This window comes from Oncorhynchus mykiss, chromosome 11, assembly GCF_057628025.1.
Source record: "Oncorhynchus mykiss isolate SJ-2025 chromosome 11, ASM5762802v1, whole genome shotgun sequence".
Lineage (NCBI taxonomy): Eukaryota > Metazoa > Chordata > Actinopteri > Salmoniformes > Salmonidae > Oncorhynchus > Oncorhynchus mykiss.
Genome location: NC_143032.1, coordinates 61,450,458 through 61,465,000, shown reverse-complemented (window position 1 = coordinate 61,465,000; position 14,543 = coordinate 61,450,458). Strand labels below are relative to the sequence as shown.

Below are 14,543 nucleotides of genomic sequence, written 5' to 3'. Positions count from 1 at the left end.
TGCCTTGTCTCTCAGATCGTTCACAGCTTTGTGGAAGTTACCTGTGGCGCTGATGTTTAGGCCAAGGTATGTATTGTTTTTTTGTGTGCTCTAGGGCAACAGTGTCTAGATGGAATTTGTATTTGTGGTCCTGGTGACTGGACCTTTTTTGGAACACCATTATTTTGGTCTTACTGAGATTTACTGTCAGGGCCCAGGTCTGACAGAATCTGTGCATAAGATCTAGGTGCTGCTGTAGGCCCTCCTTGGTTGGTGACAGAAGCACCAGATCATCAGCAAACAGCAGACATTTGACTTCGGATTCTAGTAGGGTGAGGCCGGGTGCTGCAGACTTTTCTAGTGCCCGCACCAATTCGTTGATATATATGTTGAAGAGGGTGGGGCTTAAGCTGCATCCCTGTCTAACCCCGCGACCCTGTTTGAAGAATTTTTTTGTGTTTTTTGCCAATTTTAACCGCACACTTGTTGTTTGTGTACATGGATTTTATAATGTCGTATGTTTTACCCCCAACACCACTTTCCATCAGTTTGTATAGCAGACCCTCATGCCAAATTGAGTCGAAGGCTTTTTTTAAATCAACAAAGCATGAGAACACTTTGCCTTTGTTTTGGTTTGTTTGGTTGTCAATTAGGGTGTGCAGGGTGAATACATGGTCTGTTGTACGGTAATTTGGTAAAAAGCCAATTTGACATTTGCTCAGTACATTGTTTTCATTGAGGAAATGTACGAGTCTGCTGTTAATGATAATGCAGAGGATTTTCCCAAGGTTACTGTTGACGCATATTCCACGGTAGTTATTGGGGTCAAATTTGTCTCCACTTTTGTGGATTGGGGTGATCAGTCCTTGGTTCCAAATATTGGGGAAGATGCCAGAGCTAAGGATGATGTTAAAAAGTTTTAGTATAGCCAATTGGAATTTGTTGTCTGTATATTTGATCATTTCATTGAGGATACCATCAACACCACAGGCCTTTTTGGGTTGGAGGGTTTTTATTTTGTCCTGTAACTCATTCAATGTAATTGGAGAATCCAGTGGGTTCTGGTAGTCTTTAATAGTTGATTCTAAAATCTGTATTTGATCATGTATATGTTTTTTCTCTTTATTCTTTGTTATAGAGCCAAAAAGATTGGAGAAGTGGTTTACCCATACATCTCCATTTTGGATAGATAATTCTTTGTGTTGTTGTTTGTTTAGTGTTTTCCAATTTTCCCAGAAGTGGTTAGAGTCTATGGATTCTTCAATTACATTGAGCTGATTTCTGACATGCTGTTCCTTCTTTTTCCGTAGTGTATTTCTGTATTAGTATTATTTCTGTTTTAGTGATTCACCATAGTGAAGGCGTAGACTCAGGTTTTCCGGGTCTCTATGTTTTTGGTTGGACAGGTTTCTCAAATTCTTTCTTAGATTTTTGCATTCTTCATCAAACCATTTGTCATTATTGTTAATTTTCTTCGGTTTTCTATTTGAGATTTTTAGATTTGATAGGGAAGCTGAGAGGTCAAATATACTGTTAAGATTCACACCTTCACTATTACAGTGGAACGTTTTACCCAGGAAATAGTCTAAAAGGGATTAAATTTGTTGTTGCCTAATTGTTTTTTGGTAGGTTTCCAAACGGCATTCCTTCCATCTATAGCATTTCTTAATGTTACTCAGTTCCTTTGGCTTTGATGCCTCATGATTGAGTATTGCTCTGTTTAAGTAGACTGTGATTTTGCTGTGGTCTGATAGGGGTGTCAGTGGGCTGACTGTGAACGCTCTGAGAGACTCTGGGTTGAGGTCAGTGATAAAGTAGTCTACAGTACTACTGCCAAGAGATGAGCTATAGGTGTACCTACCATAGGAGTCCCCTCGAAGCCTACTGTTGACTATGTACATACCCAGCGTGCGACAGAGCTGCAGGAGTTGTGACCCGTTTTTGTTGGTTATGTTGTCATAGTTGTGCCTAGGGGGGCATATGTGGGAGGGAATGCTGTCACCTCCAGGCAGGTGTTTGTCCCCCTGTGTGCTGAGGGTGTCAGGTTCTTGTCCGGTTCTGGCATTTAGGTCGCCACAGACTAGTACATGTCCCTGGGCCTGGAAATGATTGATTTCCCCCTCCAGGATGGAGAAGCTGTCTTCATTAAAATATGAGGATTCTAGTGGGGGGATATAGGTAGCACACAGGAGGACATTTTTCTCTGTTAGAATAATTTCCTTTTGAATTTCTAGCCAAATGTAGAATGTTCCTGTTTTGATTAATTTAATGGAGTGGGTTAGGTCTGCTCTATACCAAATTAGCATACCCCCTGAGTCCCTTCCCTGTTTCACACCTGGTAGTTTGGTGGATGGGACTACCAGCTCTCTGTAACCTAGAGGGCAACCAGTGGGTCCGTCTCCTCTATACCAGGTTTCTTGCAGGATGATAATGTCTGTATTACCTATTTCTTTGGTGAAGTCTGGGTTTCTGCTCTTTAGGCCAAAGGCAGATGACCTCAGGCCTTGGATATTCCAGGATGATATAGTGAAGGCTTTTTGTTCCATAGAGTGTCCAATGTTGTTGGTCGTGGTTTGGCCTCAGGCCAGTAAGTGTGAGCAGAGCCTGCTGAGCATCTGGTACATGCCATTTGCTTGGGCGAGTGTGAGAGTGGGGGTTGGGACTGTTTGCCCGCTCACTACCTGGGCGTATGTGTGGCTTCCATGTTGAGGCCCTCTTTGCAGGGGTGGGGTGCATGGGGTGGGCAGGAGTGGCATAGGTCTGATCTGAGGGGGCCTAAATGGGGTGTGGGCATGGTTGACGTGTGGGGGGGGGGGGGGGGGGGGGGTGTTGATTGGTTGGGGGTGTGGATGTGTCTGGGTGTAATGTGGTCTGGATGTAATTCCTCTTGGCGTGGGTCCTCTATTTGTAGGTCCGGGGGGGGGGGGTCCTGCAGGTCTGGGAGGGTGTCTCGCTGGTCTGGGTGGGGTGTCTATTGATCTGTTGCTCCTGTTTGAAGTGTTGGGGATACGTTTGAGAGCGATGTCCTTTAGAGTCCGGGCAAAGGTGGGCACTGCTGCCTTGTAGAGGTGGACCTGGTCATAGAGGCTGTTCAAGTCCAGGGTGGAGTGGTGGGCCAGGAAAACATTTGGTTTTGAGGCACTGTCACGGGAAATACTTGCGTTTACCCGCTGTATTGTGGCAGGGTGGAAGTCTTTTCGTGGTAGCAGGGTGGAGATAACCACTTGTACGTTGGGGAAAGTAGAAGAAGCCTTTTCAATCACTCCCTTCAGTGCTGTGGCCACCCTTTTCTGCTGTGCTCTCAGGTTGTTTGTGCCTGTGTGTATTATTATGTGGCTGGGTGAACCTAGTTGGTCCTCAGACAGAAGGTCGAGGGCGCGCTGGGTGTTTGGACACCAGAGTTTAGACACTGTGTTTGGGGAAAAGTTTTTTTTCTTCTATATATTTCCCATTTGAGTCCATAAGTAGTACAATCTGTGTCTTGTGTTTGTCCTCAGTGGGTGTGGGGGGTTGTCAGAAGGGCTGACAGGGGGGGGTGCTCAGAGGCGGTGAGAGCCGCTGGGCTTGGGGTTCTTCATTTGTCTGTTCTGCTGTGATGTCGACTCTATGGTCGGAGTCTGGTGTGGACTGTTCTGCTGTGGTGTCGAGACTTTTGTCAGGTGCTGAGGTGGGCTGTTCTCCTGGCTTCTCTGTGGGGGTGGCCACCTCTCTAGTGGGTTGTTCTCTGTCACACGCCGTTCCCCTCACCCTCTCCTCCGTCCCCCTCACCCTCTCCTCCATCCCCCTCAACCTCTCCTCCACCAGCAGTCTGATTCTCTCCTCTAATGCTCTGTTCTTCTCCTGATCCTGCTCTTTCTCCTTTTGAAGTTCTCTCACCACTGTCCAGAGTGCAGATATGTCTCTCTCTACCTCCAGCATTCCGGGTCTGGTTAAGGGGGTGTTGTTGTGCTGGACTGTTGTCTGGGTCTGTGCTGACTGAAGTGTAATCACCTGCTGTTCCAGCTCCACCTGCCTTACCTCCAGCTGGGTGAATTTGTCCTTCATTTCAATGAGGGAGTGGTAATCTGTGCTGGGAGGTTGACTCTCCGCTGGGGGTTGCTCGTCTGTGGGGTTACATAATGAAGAGGTCTGGTCTGACCCGCTCGGGGTGTGGGTATCTTTATCAAGGGAGAGCTTCTCCTGCTGGGCTAATTATTTGATTAGGTGAAAGTCCAGCTGAAACTGTTTGGGGTTACCCTGTATCATTACTGTTCCGGACTTATAGATATTTATATTACCTGACTCAGAGTCCTCGTTATCAAGTATTCTGAGTTTCCATCCCTCGTTAACCCCCCCTCTCTTAACAAAGGGGTAGTGTGCTAATATAGCACTGTGCCATGCCAGGGGATGGTTTGTGTGGAAGATAAGGTTGCTGATGTTCCCATTTTTGTAATAGTCAGCAAAAAGTGTCTCTTGATTTTCCATAAGGAACTTCATTTTGTAATCTTTTCTTGCTTTATCATTCTTTACATACACAGGGTACTGTATTTTAATTACCTCTGAACAGCGGGAGGGAGCTTCTAAGGCCTCTCCATTTGGTTGGGGTAGACTGTGTGACTCTCCTGCCATTGTTGGGCTAATGGGCTTTGACACCTCTCACTTGACACGTCAGTGGTAGTTGAAGCTGTATCAAGCTTGGCAGAATTATGTCAGAATTCAGTCCTTATAAAGTAATGTTGTGTGTTTTTCTTCTTGGCTTTTGGAAATAAAATATAGTTTCAGACTAAACATTACTCACTCAGTTCCAGGTTGGATGGTGTTTCCAGGTTTCTGTTGTTTTCCAGAGAATTTGCTGTATAGGGTAATAAATCCTTGGTAGTTGTGAACCTTCCAAGTGATTCCGTAATTCCGTCCAAAATCAGGTTGTAGGTTTTAAGTTTTGATTTGAAGTAGGGGTTATGTTGTAGAGGGTAGAATCCAGTATGTGTTCCTGACAAAAAATCCAAGTTTATCTAACTCCCAATCTATCTTTTTTTAATAAAATGCTGAAAAATGCAGGAGCTCATCTGATCCTGACCTCTGCTCTGCTCTCTCTCTCTCTCCATATCTCTCGCTCTCTCTCTGCCCCACTGTCCATATCTCTCGCTCTCTCTCTGCCCCACTGTCCATCTCTCTCTCTCTCTCTGCCCCACCAATTCAATTAAATTAAATTCAAGGGCTTTATTGGCATGGGAAACATGTGTTAACATTGCCAAAGCAAGTGAGGTAGATAATATATAAAGTAAATATGTAAAGTGAAAGACAATAAAAATTAACAGTAAACATTACACATACAGAAGTTTCAAAACAATAAAGACATTACAAATGTCATATTATATATATATACAGTGTTTTAACAATGTACAAATGGTTAAAGGACACAAGATAAAATAAATAAGCATAAATATGGGTTGTATTTACAATGGTGTTTGTTCTCTCTCGCTCTGTCTCTGTGTCTCTCTCTCTGTCTCTCTCTCTCTCTCTGTCTCTGTCTCTCTGTCTGTCTCTGTCTGTCTCTGTCTCTCTCTGTCTCTCTCTCTCAATTCAATTCAATTCAAGGGCTTTATTGGCATGGGAAACATGTGTTAACATTGCCAAAGCAAGTGAGGTAGACAACATACAAAGTGAATATATAAAGTGAAAAACAACCAAAATGAACAGTAAACATTACACACAGAAGTTTCAAAACAATAAAGACATGTCACAAATGTCACATGTCATATTATATATACAGTGTTTTAACAATGTACAAATGGTGAAGGACACAAGATAAAATAAATAAGCATAATTATGGGTTGTACAGTGCCTTGCGAAAGTATTCGGCCCCCTTGAACTTTGCGACCTTTGGCCACATTTTAGGCTTCAAACATAAAGATATAAAACTGTATTTTTTTGTGAAGAATCAACAACAAGTGGGACACAATCATGAAGTGGAACGACATTTATTGGATATTTAAAACTTTTTTAACAAATCAAAAACTGAAAAATTGGGCGTGCAAAATTATTCAGCCCCCTTAAGTTAATACTTTGTAGCGCCACCTTTTGCTGCGATTACAGCTGTAAGTCGCTTGGGGTATGTCTCTATCAGTTTTGCACATCGAGAGACTGACATTTTTTCCCATTCCTCCTTGCAAAACAGCTTGAGCTCAGTGAGGTTGGATGGAGAGCATTTGTGAACAGCAGTTTTCAGTTCTTTCCACAGATTCTCGATTGGATTCAGGTCTGGACTTTGACTTGGCCATTCTAACACCTGGATATGTTTATTTTTGAACCATTCCATTGTAGATTTTGCTTTATGTTTTGGATCATTGTCTTGTTGGAAGACAAATCTCCGTCCCAGTCTCAGGTCTTTTGCAGACTCCATCAGGTTTTCTTCCAGAATGGTCCTGTATTTGGCTCCATCCATCTTCCCATCAATTTTAACCATCTTCCCTGTCCCTGCTGAAGAAAAGCAGGCCCAAACCATGATGCTGCCACCACCATGTTTGACAGTGGGGATGGTGTGTTCAGCTGTGTTGCTTTTACGCCAAACATAACGTTTTGCATTGTTGACAAAAAGTTCAATTTTGGTTTCATCTGACCAGAGCACCTTCCTCCACATGTTTGGTGTGTCTCCCAGGTGGCTTGTGGCAAACTTTAAACAACACTTTTTATGGATATCTTTAAGAAATGGCTTTCTTCTTGCCACTCTTCCATAAAGGCCAGATTTGTGCAATATACGAATGATTGTTGTCCTATGGACAGAGTCTCCCACCTCAGCTGTAGATTTCTGCAGTTCATCCAGAGTGATCATGGGCCTCTTGGCTGCATCTCTGATCAGTCTTCTCCTTGTATGAGCTGAAAGTTTAGAGGGACGGCCAGGTCTTGGTAGATTTGCAGTGGTCTGATACTCCTTCCATTTCAATATTATCGCTTGCACAGTGCTCCTTGGGATGTTTAAAGCTTGGGAAATCTTTTTGTATCCAAATCCGGCTTTATACTTCTTCACAACAGTATCTCGGACCTGCCTGGTGTGTTCCTTGTTCTTCATGATGCTCTCTGCGCTTTTAACGGACCTCTGAGACTATCACAGTGCAGGTGCATTTATACGGAGACTTGATTACACACAGGTGGATTGTATTTATCATCATTAGTCATTTAGGTCAACATTGGATCATTCAGAGATCCTCACTGAACTTCTGGAGAGAGTTTGCTGTACTGAAAGTAAAGGGGCTGAATAATTTTGCACGCCCAATTTTTCAGTTTTTGATTTGTTAAAAAAAGTTTGAAATATCCAATAAATGTCGTTCCACTTCATGATTGTGTCCCACTTGTTGTTGATTCTTCACAAAAAAATACAGTTTTATATCTTTCTGTTTGAAGCCTGAAATGTGGCAAAAGGTCGCAAAGTTCAAGGGGGCCGAATACTTTCGCAAGGCACTGTATTTACAATGGTGTGTGTTCTTCACTGGTTGCCCTTTTCTTGTGGCAACAGGTCACAAATCTTGCTGCTGTGATGGCACACTGTGGAATTTAACCTTGTAGATATGGGAGTTTTTCAAAATTGTATTTGTTTTCGAATTCTTTGTGGATCTGTGTAATCTGAGGGAAATATGTTTCTCTAATATGGTCATACATTGGGCAGGAGGTTAGGAAGTGCAGCTCAGTTTCCACCTCATTTTGTGGGCAGTGAGCACATAGCCTGTCTTCTCTTGAGAGCCATGTCTGCCTACGGCGGCCTTTCTCAATAGCAAGGCTATGCTCACTGAGTCTGTACATAGTCAAAGCTTTCCTTAATTTTGGGTCAGTCACAGTGGTCAGGTATTCTGCCGCTGTGTACTCTCTGTGTAGGGCCAAATAGCATTCTAGTTTGCTCTGTTTTTTTGTTAATTCTTTCCAATGTGTCAAGTAATTATCTTTTTTGTTTTCTCATGATTTGGTTGGGTCTAATTGTGCTGCTGTCCTGGGGCTCTGTAGGGTGTGTTTGTGTTTGTGAACAGAGCCCCAGGACCAGCTTGCTTAGGGGACTCTTCTCCAGGTTCATCTCTCTGTGGGTGATGGCTTTGTTGTGGAAGGTTTGGGAATCGCTTCCTTTTAGGTGGTTATAGAATTTAACGGCTCTTTTCTGGATTTTGATAATTAGTGGGTATCGGCCTAATTCTGCTCTGCATGCATTATTTGGTGTTCTACGTTGTACACAGAGGATATTTTTGCAGAATTCTGCGTGCAGAGTCTCAATTTGGTGTTTGTCCCATTTTGTGAAGTCTTGGTTGGTGAGCGGACCCCAGACCTCACAACCATAAAGGGCAATGGGCTCTATGACTGATTCAAGTATTTTTTGCCAAATCCTAATTGGTATGTTGAAATGTATGTTCCTTTTGATGGCATAGAATGCCCTTCTTGCCTTGTCTCTCAGATCGTTCACAGCTTTGTGGAAGTTACCTGTGGCGCTGATGTTTAGGCCAAGGTATGTATAGTTTTTTGTGTGCTCTAGGGCAACAGTGTCTAGATGGAATTTGTATTTGTGGTCCTGGTGGCTGGACCTTTTTTGGAACACCATTATTTTGGTCTTACTGAGATTTACTGTCAGGGCCCAGGTCTGACAGAATCTGTGCATAAGATCTAGATGCTGCTGTAGGCCCTCCTTGGTTGGTGACAGAAGCACCAGATCATCAGCAAACAGCAGACATTTGACTTCGGATTCTAGTAGGGTGAGGCCGGGTGCTGCAGACTTTTCTAGTGCCAGCGCCAATTCGTTGATATATATGTTGAAGAGGGTGGGGCTTAAGCTGCATCCCTGTCTAACCCCACGACCCTGTGTGAAGAAATGTGTGTGTTTTTGGCCAATTTTAACAGCACACTTGTTGTTTGTGTACATGGATTTTATAATGTCGTATGTTTTACCCCCAACACCACTTTCCATCCATCTCTCGCTCTCTCTCTCTCTGCCCCACCTTCTATATCTCTCTCTTTCTGCCCCGCCGTCCTTATCTCTCTCAGCTTCTGCTGTGCCTTGGCTCTGTAATCCCTTTGCCGCTGCATGGTTTTGCCTCCTCACAGAGCAGAGGGATCAGAATGGATCTCATCTTTCTCATCAGCACACTTACAGTGGTGTGACCCAGTTAGAGCTCTGGGAAGGCAGCGCACGCTGGAAGCTGGGCTGTTGAGGAACCCTTCTCTCCCTGTTGCTTTGCATGACCATGTCCCTATCTGGTCTAATATGTAGCCAGGGAAAAGTTGACCACAAATTGCTTGTTTAAGATCAGCTTTACCTTTAATCTCAGCACCCAGTATTAAATCTTGCAAGCAGGCTGGCCAGCTACTCATGTCTTGGCTAAACAGTCAAGAGAGACTAGCCTCCCACTCCTCTTTCTATTCTGGTTAGAGCCGGTTTGCGCTGTTCTGTGAATGTAGTACACAGCGTTGTACGAGATCTTCAGTTTCTTGGCAATTTCTCGCATGGAATAGCCTTCATTTCTCAGAACAAGAATAGACTGACGAGTTTCAGAAGAAAGGTCTTTGTTTCTGTCCATTTTGAGCCTGTAATCGAACCCACAAATTATTCACTTGGATTAGCTAACACAACGTGCCATTTGAACACAGGAGTGATGGTTGCTGATAATGGGCCTCTGTACACCTATGTACAGTTGAAGTCGGAAGTTTACATACACCTTAGGCAAATACATTTAAACTCAGTTTTTCACAATTCCTGACATTTAATCCTAGTAGAAATTCCCTCTTAGATCAGTTAGGATCACCACTTTATTTTAAGAATGTGAAATGTCAGAATAATAGTAGAGAGAATGATATACTTCAGCTTTTTATTTCTTCACATTTTCAGTGGGTCAAAAGTTTACATACACTCAATTTGTATTTGGTAGCATTGCCTTTAAATTGTTTAATTTGGGTCAAATGTTTCAGGTAGCATTCCACAAGCTTCCCACAGTAAGTTGGGTGAATTTTGGCCCATTCCTCCTGACAGAGCTGGTGTAACTGAGTCAGGTTTGTAGGCCTCCTTGATCGCACATGCTTTTTCACTTCTGCCCACAAATTTTCTATAAGATTCAGGTCAGGGCTTTGTGATGGCCACTCCAATACCTTGACTTTGTTGTCCTTAAGCCATTTTGCCACAACTTTGGAAGTATGCTTGGGGTCATTGTCCATTTGGAAGACCCATTTGCGACCAAGCTTTAATTTCCTGACTGATGTCTTGAGATCTTGCTTCAATATATACACATAATTTTCAATCCCTCATGATGCCATCTATTTTGTGAAGTGTACCAGTCCCGCCTGCAGCAAAGCACCCCCACAACATGATGCTGGCACCCCCGTGCTTCACGGTTGGGATGGTGTTCTTCGGCTTGCAAGCCCCCCCCTTTTTCCTCCAAGCATAACGATGGTCATTATGGCCAAACAGTTCTTCTATTTTTGGACTTTATTGGACTACAGGAAACAGCAAAGGGAGTACCCCCCCCCCCCCCCCCCCCCCCCCATCCACATCAACGGGACAGCAGTGGAGAAGGTGGAAAGTTTTAAGTTCATTTGTGTTCATATCACCGACAAACTGCAATGGTCCACGCACACAGACAGTGTGATGAAGAAGGCGCAACAGCGCCTCTTCAACCTCAGGAAGCTGAAAAAATGTGTCTTGTCACCGAAAACCCTCACTACCTTTTACAGGTGCACAATTGAGAGCATCCTGTTGGGCTATATCACCGCCTGGTACGGCAACTGCACCGCCCACAACCGCAAGGCTCTCCAGAGGGTGGTGCGGTCTGCACAACGCGTCACCGGGTCAAACTACCTGCCCTCCAGGACACCTACAACACCCGATGTCACAGGAAGGCAAAAAAGATCATCAAGGACAAGAACCACCCGAGCCACTGCCGGTTCACCCCGCTTCCATCCAGAAGGCGAGGTCAGTACAGGTGCATCAACGCTAGGACAGAGAGATAGAAGCTGTTTTTGAGTCAAGGCCATCAGACTATTAAACAGCCACCACTAGCACAGAGGCTGCTGCATACCTACAGACTTGATATCATTGGTCACTTTTTAATAATGCCACTTTAAGAATGTTTACATATCTTGCATTAACTCGTATGTATATAATGTATACTGCACCCTTCACTATCTACTGCATCTTAGCCACTGTCACTGCTCATCCATATACACTGCTCAAAAAAATAAAGGGAACACTTAAACAACACAATGTAACTCCAAGTCAATCACACTTCTGTGAAATCAAACTGTCCACTTAGGAAGCAACACTGATTGACAACAAATTTCACATGCTGTTGTACAAATGGAATAGACAATAGGTGAAAATTATAGGCAATTAGCAAGACACCCCCAATAAAGGAGTGGTTCTTAGGTGGAAATTATAGGCAATTAGCAAGACACCCCCAATAAAGGAGTGGTTCTGCACGTGGGGACCACAGACCACTTCTCAGTTCCTATGCTTCCTGGCTGATGTTTTGGTCACTTTTGAATGCTGGCGGTGCTTTCACTCTAGTGGTAGCATGAGACGGAGTCTACAACCCACACAAGTGGCTCAGGTAGTGCAGCTCATCCAGGATGGCACATCAATGCGAGCTGTGGCAAGAAGGTTTGCTGTGTCTGTCAGCGTAGTGTCCAGAGCATGGAGGCGCTACCAGGAGACAGGCCAGTACATCAGGAGACGTGGAGGAGGCCATAGGAGGGCAACAACCCAGCAGCAGGACCGCTACCTCCGCCTTTGTGCAAGGAGGAGCAGGGGGAGCACTGCCAGAGCCCTGCAAAATGACCTCCAGCAGGCAACAAATGTGCATGTGTGTGCTCAAACGGTCAGAAACAGACTCCATGAGGGTGGTAGTATGAGGGCCCGACGTCCACAGGTGGGGGTTGTGCTTACAGCCCAACACCGTGCAGGACGATTGGCATTTGCCAGAGAACACCAAGATTGGCAAATTCGCCACTGGCGCCCTGTGCTCTTCACAGATGAAAGCAGGTTCACACTGAGAACATGTGACAGATGTGACAGTCTGGAGACGCCGTGGAGAACGTTCTGCTGCCTGCAACATCCTCCAGCATGACCGGTTTGGCGGTGGGTCAGTCATGGTGTGGGGTAGCATTTCTTTGGGAGGCCGCACAGCCCTCCATGTGCTCGCCAGAGGTAGCCTGACTGCCATTAGGTACCGAGATGAGCTCCTCAGACCCATTGTGAGACCATATGCTGGTGCGGTTGACCCTGGGTTCCTCCTAATGCAAGACAATGCTAGACCTCATGTGGCTGGAGTGTGTCAGCAGTTCCTGCAAGAGGGAGGCATTGATGCTATGGACTGGCCCGCCCGTTCCCCAGACCTGAATCCAATTGAGCACATCTGGGACATCATGTCTTGCTCCATCCACCAACGCCACATTGCACCACAGACTGCCACCTCATTAGGAGCATGCCCAGGCGTTGTAGGGAGGTCATACAGGCACGTGGAGGCCACACACACGACTGAGCCTCATTTTGACTTGTTTTAAGGACATTACATCAAAGTTGGATCAGCCTGTAGTGTGGTTTTCCATTTTAATTTTGAGTGTGACTCCAAATACAGACCTCCATGGGTTGATAAATTTGATTTCCATTGATCATTTTTGTGTGATTTTGTTGTCAGCACATTGAACTATGTAAAGAAAAAAGTATTTAATAAGAATATTTCATTCATTCAGATCTAGGATGTGTTATTTTAGTGTTCCCTCTATTTTTTTGAGCAGTGTATTTTATACTTAAATATTCTTATCCCATTCCTTTACTAGATTGTGTGTATTAGGTTTAGTTGTGGAATTTGTTAGTGCAGCAGTATCTAACAGGTAATATCTGTCAGATCTAGAAGCACAAGCATTTCGCTACACTCGCAATAACATCTGCTAACCATGTGTATGTAACCAATACAATTAGATTTGATTTGACACACACAGTGGGACATTATTGACACACACACCGTGGGACATTATTGACACACACACCGTGGGCTGTATTACCTCCTCAGAAGCTGGTTGAGTTCAGCTGTTCTCACCATTACAGGAGGTCAGCGATTGGACACAGCTCCAGGGCACTGCAACTGTTACTAAGTAACTTATGTCTGGGCCTTGGACAACTGTGTACAAACAGATATCCTACACACACACTGCCCGTCCCAGCCCCTTATCCTGTATAATGTCTGTTGTTCTTTGAGCCTGTTCACATTAAACTGCTCCTTATTGGGTTGCTGAGGATAAAGCCTATGAGTTGTGACTGAGCTCCTGCTCTGTCCTCAGAGGGGAGTTAGACTGACACCCTGGTCCTACCACACAGCCTAGCCAATACTAATTAGACTGAAGTGTCCCAATGTATCTACATGACAAAACTATTTGTTTGAGTAATAACTGTATTGCTCTTCTCCTGAGGACTTATCTGCATCAAGGATTTGAAGGATTTCATTCACCTGTTTCTATTCTCTGATGATAGTCCAGTGTCTATGGTTAGCTCAGACTGATGATGATAATTGAAAATGTGGAAACAAGTTGGTCGAAGGCAATTCTCTCTCTTTCTTTCTCTGTGGTCTTTCTCCCTTTTCCCCTCTCTCACACCCTCTCCCTTTCTCTCTGTCCTTTGTGTGCACTGTTGTTATTCATTGTTTGTTTTTGTCCACCATGGGGGTATGGAGCCACACAATGGCCTTGTTATCCAACATTCTATGGCCCACTGAAAGTGCAATACAAGGTTCTTTGCCCAAAGTATGTGTGCACACATACACACAGTATATGTTTTACTATCCTTGTGGGGACCTAAAATTGATTTCCATTCAAAATCCTATTTTCCCTAAAACCCTAAACCTAACCTTAACCCTAACTCCTAAACCTGACCTTAACCCTAACTCCTAAACCTGACCTTAACCCTAACTCCTAAACCTAACCTTAACCCTAACTCCTAAACCTGACCTTAACCCTAACTCCTAAACCTGACCTTAACCCTAACTCCTAAACCTAACCTTAACCCTAACTCCTAAACCTGACCTTAACCCTAACTCCTAAACCTGACCTTAACCCTAACTCCTAAACCTGACCTTAACCCTAACTCCTAAACCTGACCTTAACCCTAACTCCTAAACCTGACCTTAACCCTAACTCCTAAACCTGACCTTAACCCTAACTCCTAAACCTAACCCTAACTCCTAAACCCAACCCCTGTTTGACTATCCTTGTGGGGATTTCTGGTGCTGGCTGTATGTAAGAATGTGTGTATAGACATGCTGGGAACAGAGAACACTGTTACACAGTCGTTTAATACAGTCTACAAGACAGTAAGCCAAGGATGGCTCTTGACTGTTTAAACTTTCAACGCCACTGTCTTTTATTTTCACTATTGCATGTGTCCCTCCCTATTTCTGACTCTCTCTATCCCTCTGCCGCCTTGCTTCCCTGCTTACTAGCTTCCTCTCACCTGAACCTGTACCTGAGCCTGTACCTGAACCTGTACCTGAGCCGGGCCCCATCGCCAAATATTGGAATAATTGAGTGTTTTGTCATGACTGTTTATCAAGCGACTGCATACATTGTCC

At 44.4% G+C, this 14,543-nt stretch overlaps 1 protein-coding gene across 3 annotated transcripts in view; it reads left to right on the top strand.

Annotated features, from left to right (window-relative positions):
- osbp2b (oxysterol binding protein 2b) overlaps window positions 1–14,543 on the top strand; it is an 82,220-nt gene that overhangs the window by 8,466 nt on the left and 59,211 nt on the right. The window lies entirely within an intron of this gene.